Below are 7,349 nucleotides of genomic sequence, written 5' to 3'. Positions count from 1 at the left end.
AGGGGCATTGCCATGGTGGAAAAACCAGTCACCCGTCTGCCACAAATCAGGCCGCTTCCACCGAACACTGTTGCCCAATCTTTTCAAAACATCCAAGCAGAAAACCTGGTTAACTGTCTGACCCTGCGGAACAAATTCTGAATGGACGACTCCTCTCACTTCGAAAAACAAACCAGCATTGTTTCGAGGTTTGGTTTCACCTGACGAGCTTTCTTGAGGCGAGATGAATTTGAAGTTTTCCATTGGCATGACTGTTGCTTTGTTCAGGATTTAATTCAGGAACACTTTAGTTGTCCCCATAGCATCGTCCTTGAACGTCTTTCTGAATATTTCAAGAGTTTCCGTTCCACTGTTTCCGAGAAAAAATCACAATTTCACCGGCGCATGCTGTTCACGAACATCAGCCATTGCAAAAACGACACTCACACAAAACAGTCCTCACTCTAAAACTCTGCCTAAACTAGTCTGACCTCCTTCAGCGACGGCACTCGGCTTACTGACTCTGAAATGCTCGGTCTATGCGCTCCTAGCGGCAAAACGCGGTACCACCGTAGCTGTGTCGATTCAAAAAGTTAGTCCGGTTTCTTTTGGGTACCCCCTCGTACTCGGGAGGCTTGGTGCGACAGAGTTTTCTTTCTTTATTCTATTTATTTTCCTGCTGCGCCATTCTTCCCGGAACATTTTCCACTATCTTCCCCAAACATTTACCCTGCTTGAGGATGTTTTCCAAAACAGGGTTGTGTTGTTTCATTTCATTTTATTACCTTAAATTCCCACGAATGGGTAATACATAAGGGGTGAGTACATATATTTTGGTGAGGAAGTGTTAGCACAACGAAACATGACTGGTAACATTATTGGCAAGGTTGGATGAGCACATGATGGCTGTGATGTCGTTGGGTAGGTCGTTCCAGTCTGCTGCAGTACGGGAAAAAAAATGATGCGGCAAAGGTGGTAGTACGGTCACGAGGTCTGGAAACTTGAAAAGGACGACGAATGCGATGAGATATGCGGGCTGGAGGGACGATGTAGGGTGCGTGGCCTAGCGAACTATGGAAAAATTTATGGAACACGCAAAGGTTGGCAATGCGGCGATGGAGTGATGAGGTCAATAAGTTGGATTCAGCTTTCAACGCTGATACACTGATGTCGTAAGAATACGATGAATGGATGAATCTGGCTGCTCTGTTTTGGACTGATTCGAGTACATTTATAAGGTAAGCTTGGTGCGGGTCCCAAATGGGTGAGGCATATTCTAATTATGGTCTGACAAGGTGTTTGTATGCTAATAACTTTACATGTTTAGGGTCTTGGCGGAGATGGCTTCTTAAAAATACAAGTGTTTTATTAGCAGATGAAATTATGCTCCTAACGTTTGTGCTCCAGGACAAATAGCTACGCAAGGTAATGCCCAAATGCTTGTATGATAAAACCTATTGCGTATGGGAAATGAAGTGGGTTGCGGCGACGCGTGAAGGACAAGATTTTACATTTATGAGGGTTAAGTTCCATTAACCAATTAGCACGCCATTCCTTAATGCGGTTAAGGTCGTCTTGAAGAGATTTTTGGTCAGAGGCGTTATTAACTTGGCGACAAATTACACAATCATCTGCGAACATCCGAACATTACTACATACATTCGTTGGTAAATCGTTAATATAAATTAAAAACAGAAACGGACTGAAGACAGACTCTTGCGGGATACCTGACATTACTGGAATAGGGTAAGAGTTGTAGCTGTTAACGGTGACTCACTGTGAGCGGTTAGTCAAGAATTCTACCCATTTAAACATATTAGAGGCAGGTTCAAATATGAATGTTTCAGTAGTAAGCGTTTTTGGGGAACCTTGTCAAACCCCAGTTTTGGCAGTCTAGAAAAATAGCATCGGTCTGTAGGGTAGTCAAGATTAGCGTGCAAATCATGAATAAAAATGGCCAGCTGTGTTCCGCTTCACAAACCTTTCCGAAAACTATGTTGCGCAGGATGAGAAAAGTTGACAGTCGAGCAAGCTCACGACATTGGAGTCGATGACGTGTTCCATGAGTTTGCAGGCCACACTGGTAAGGGAAATGGGACGGTAGTTAAGCGGCGAATTTTTTTTACCCGGTTTGAAGACGAACGATCTTATCCATTTTCCAATCGTGTGTTAGTTGACCGGTTAACAGTGAATGAAAAAAGTAAGCATAAAAATTGCGCACAAATATTGTCAATACCGGATGAATATGAAAGTTTCATGTTTTCAATTAGGGACGAAATGTCAATTGACCTGAGGAAAACTGGTGGCATAGCATCATTTATCATCGAGGATGGTGCTGAAAAAGATATTTCAGTTTCTTTCGTAAATACGGATGAGAAGGCAGAGTCAAACACAGCAGCACACTCATATGATTTTTTAGCTTCGTGATATTTTACCCATGCGCTATGCGTCCCCTCAGACATGGCTGAACGGTAAAGGCGCTTCTCTTTGTTCTCCAAACGTTTCATATTTTAGTAAACCATGGCTTTTGTGAATTAGAGCGAAAACTAATTTGGGGGATGAATCTATTGGTTAGCTTTCTAGTTTGTCTCTGAACAGTAACCAATTTTCTTGAACACTGCGGGAATGAAAACGCGGCAAGAAGACTTGAAAGAACGCATTAAGTTCATTATTTATGGCGTTATAATTCCCTTTGTGATAAAGACGGATGGTTTTATGGCATTTCTGGTGCCGGTTTGGCGTAAGGACAAGGTTAGCGCCAATATGTAATCGCTTTTTTCGGGCAGGTATGTAACGGGCTGTACGTTGTCCGGGTGGTTGGTTAATAAGAGATCTAAAATATTTGCACAGTTCTATGTTGCGCGGGTAGGTTCAAGTATTACCTGAGTAAGAGTGAGGTTGTCGCAAAATTCTCAGAATTCCCTTGATTCTCCATTGTTAGCTATTGGTGTGGCCTGGTTATGCCAGTCAGTATTTGGAAAATTAAAAGCGCTCATGTGGAAGATTTGTGAGTTAGGCTGCTTTGTGGACAGTTGACTTAGTACGTTATTAAGCTGACGGAATTGATTGATTACAAACATCTTTATTTCTTCAATATTGTTGCGGGAAAGAATATATTTACAAATATTTACAAATAGAAAAGAACAGCTGCGAGCGGCACCGAGAACACAGTCCGAACTTCGTTGTCGTCTTCTACTCTTCCCACGCTCTTGGTCGTCGTCTACCCGCTTCGGAACCCCGGCTGCTGAAACGCCGTCTCGGCGTTAGGGCGGCGACGTATGAGCGTTGTGATAAGGTTTAAGGCGACAGACGTGGACGATGTCGGTGGTGGCGCCAGAGGACGATGGCGAGGTTTCAAGGGGAGCAATATCATAGTTGATGTCGGTAACACGGCGCACGACACGGTAAGGGCCATGTTAGTGCGAAAGGAGCTTCTCGGAGAGACCGACGCTGCGAGAGGGCGTCCAGAGAAGGACCAGTGATTCTGGGGTAAATTCTACGGCCTGGTGACGGCGGTCGTAGGCTGACTTCTGGGAAACTTGAGAGGCTTGGAGCCTGCTACGTGCTATTTGGAACGCCAGCGTGGCCTGGGAGATGGCGTCCCGAGCGTAAGCAGTGGTGGGGGCTGAAGAAGGCGGCATGAGTGTGTCCAAAGGCAAGGTGGGATGCCTACCAAACAAAAGGTAGAAAGGAGAATAGCCTGTTCTGTCATGAAGGGAAGAGTTATATGCAAATGTCACATAAGGCAAGGCTGCGTCCCAATCTCGGTGGTCTGGCCATACGTACATGGCTAACATGTCGGTGAGCGTGCGGTTGAACCTTTCCGTAAGCCCATTGGTTTGTGGGTGGTAAGCTGTCGCGAGCTGGTGCTGCGTGTCACACGAACGAAGAATGTCGTGAACTACTCTGGATAGAAAATAACGACCGCGGTCGGTGTGCATTTGACGAGGGGCGCCGTGGTGAAGGATGACGTCTTGCAGAAGAAACTCGGCGACATCGGTAGCGCAGCTGGATGGCAAAGCACGCGTGATGGCGTACCGAGTCGTATAATCAGTTGCGACAGCGATCCACTTGTTGCCGGATAGGGACGACGGAAAAGGGCCAAGAAGGTCGAGGCCAACACGGTGAAAAGGTTCCGGAGGTATGTCGATGGGTTGCAGAAGACCGGCAGGCAAAGTGGAGGGCTTTTACCGACGTTGACACAGGTCGCAAGCGGCCACGTAACGCTTGACGGAACGATATAGACCAGGCCAAAAGAAGCGATGCCGCACCCGAGCGTACGTGCGGGACACGCCAAGGTGACCGGCTGTCGGCAGATCGTGCAGTTCTTCAAGGACAGAAGAGCGTAGACGTTTGGGTATCACGAGCAGGAGCGGAGGGCCATCGGAGCGTAGGTTTCGGCGATACAAAATGCCGTTCTGGAGCACATAAAGGTTCAGAGACGGAGATCGGTTTGCAGAACGGATGCCATTAAAGATAGGTCGTAAAGATGAGTCGTGGCGCTGTTCGTTGGCAATATCGGCAAGATCAGAGATAGCTAAGAGGCAGGGCAGGGTCTCAGCGTCCTCTAGGTCAGGTGGTTCCACAGGGCATCGGGATAAACAGTCAGCGTCCTGGTGATGGCGCCCTGACTTGTACACGACGGAGTGTGAGTATTCTTGGAGGCGCAATGCCCAGCGACCAAGGCGACCGGTGGGATCTTTAAGTGAAGACAGCCAACAGAGAGCGTGGTGATCAGTGACAACAGCGAATGAACGGCCGAACAGGTAGGGTCTGAATTTAGCTACTGCCCAGACAAGGGCAAGACACTCGCGCTCAGTAATGGCGTAATTTTGCTCTGCGGCTGAAAGTAGGCGGCTAGCATAAGCGATGACTCGATCTTGACCCTGTTGACGTTGGGCTAGGACGGCGCCGATGCCATATCCGGAGGCGTCGGTGCGAACCTCTGTGGGAGACGACGAGTCAAAATGTGCAAAGCTGGGCGGAGTGGTCAGCAAATGGACGAGGGATGAAAATGAGTTCTCTTGAGCAGGGCCCCAGGTAAAGGGGGTGTTGTTCTTCAGAAGATCGGTGAGGGTACGAGCGATGCCGGCGAAATCTTTGATAAAACGGCGAAAATACGAGCACAAGCCGACAAAGCGGCGCACATCTTTCGACGACCTTGGAAGAGGAAAGTCCTTCACAGCTTGAATTTTGATGGGATCTGGGCGTACACCAGAAGCGTCAACGAGGTGTCCGAGAATAGTGAGTTGGCGACTACCGAACTTGCATTTCGATGAGTTCAGCTGAAGTCCGGCGTTACGAAACGCTGTCAGAATATTGGAGAGGCGCTCGAGGTGTGTGGCAAAAGTAGGCGAGAAAACCACAACATCATCTAGGTAACAGAGGCAGGTGGACCATTTAAACCCACGAAGAAGGGAGTCCATCATTCGTTCGAAGGTAGCCGGGGCGTTACAGAGGCCGAACGGCATGACTTTAAACTGGTATAAGCCATCAGGCGTCACGAAGGAGGTCTTCTCGCGGTCCTTTACATCAACGGCAATTTGCCAGTACCCCGATCAAAGATCAATTGAAGAGAAATATTTGGCGCCGTGGAGGCAATCCAAGGCATCATCGATCCTTGGGAGTGGATATACGTCTTTTTTTGTGATGCGGTTGAGGTGCCGATAATCAACGCAGAAGCGCCAGCTGCCGTCCTTCTTTTTCACCAGGACGAATGGTGAAGCCGAAGGACTTGACGAGGGCTCGATGATGTCTTTTGCGAGCATCTTGTCCACCTCTTGATTTATGACGGTGCGTTCGGCGCTGGACACTCGGTACGGACGTCTGCGGAGAGGAGCGAAATCACCGGTGTTTATGTGATGCGTCACCACAGAGGTCCGAGCCAAAACACGGCTATCAAAGTCGAAGATGTCGCGGAAAGATGATAAGAGGCACCTAAGATCGCGAGCTTGCATCGGCGGTAGGTCAGAAGCGATCAAGTCGGCGTAGTCGTCCGTTGGGTTCGCTGTTGATGGGGCCACAGGCAACCGGCATTGCTGAGTGGAAGGTAAGCAGCTGTCCACCACTGATATCACACATTCGGCAGCAGGGCACAGCGTGGCGAGTGAGATGCCTTGCGGGAGCGGTTGAATGGATGAACCAAAGTTCAGGACCGGAAGGTACGCTCGGTTGGCCGACATCGTAAATACAATGTGTGGAAGCGCAAGGCTGCGCGTCAGGGCGACGTCGAGTTCCGGAGTGACTACGTAGTGACCATCAGGTACAGGGGGAACAGATGAGAAAGAAATGTAAGTTGCGGCTTGAGGCGGTACAAGGACAAAGTCGACAGCACAAAGACGGTGTATAACTGGGGACGGCGACTCAGCAGAAAGAGGAAGGTCAAGCTGAACAACATTAGTCGCGCAGTCAATGAGGGCTGAATGCTCAGACAGGAAGTCGAGGCCAAGAATGACTTCATGAGGGCACTGGTCCAGAACAGAGAACAGAACGGATGTATGGCGGCCGGATATGGTCACACGGGCTGTGCATAGTCCAACAACATGAGGCGTTCCGCCGTCGGCAACGCGGAGAACGGCTTTGGGTGCAGGGGTCAGTAGTTTTCGGAGGCGGCGTCGTAGGGCTGAACTCATGACGGATACGTGCGCGCCTGTATCGATCAGGGCTCTCACAGGCACTCCATCGACATGAATGGGGAGCAAATTATGGTGTGCGCGAAGGGCTAATCGAGGATTTTGGGACTGCGGCTGTACTGCAGCATCACCTCCAGACACTGCAGCGTCTAGTTTTCCGCTTGCGAGCCTCCGTAAGGGCCAGGAGAGGAGCGACGGCGTTGGGGCGAACGAGACTGTCGACGCAGGGGGGACGGGGAGCGGCTGGAGCGGGGAATCTGGCCGTCGACTGTAGCACTGTGCTGGGCTGGAGGGGGTGTGTAGTGGCTGGGCTGTTCGTCGTCGCGGTGGGAGCTGAGAGGACGGTATGTGCTGCGACGGGACCAATAATTTCGACAGTGGCGGGAGATGTGGCCAATGCGGTGGCAATGGAAACAAATGGGCCTGTCGTCGGTGGTCCGCCAGTCGTTACGGTTTCGGCGACGTGGAGTGAAGTACGAAGATCGTCCAGGAGCAATCGCAGTGATTTCGGGTGGTGGTGAAGACCGTACAGGGCTGACGGGCTGGAAACCAAGGTTTGCAAGCTCTTGGCGGACGACAGCTTGTACCAGAGAGATGGTAGGCAAGCGGGTGTCGCCATCATGCAGATTCAGGAGGGTAGGGGACATAGCTTCGAGCTCGCGCCGGATGATCCGGGTCACATTTTCTGGGGCGCTGGAGTTTCCCCGTGTCGCCGGTCTTCACATGAAGAAGTCGCAG

The sequence above is a fragment of the Amblyomma mixtum genome, chromosome 7, assembly GCF_055824585.1.
Source record: "Amblyomma mixtum isolate Tamu chromosome 7, ASM5582458v1, whole genome shotgun sequence".
NCBI classification, from domain to species: Eukaryota; Metazoa; Arthropoda; class Arachnida; order Ixodida; family Ixodidae; genus Amblyomma; species Amblyomma mixtum.
This window is presented reverse-complemented; position numbering follows the sequence as displayed.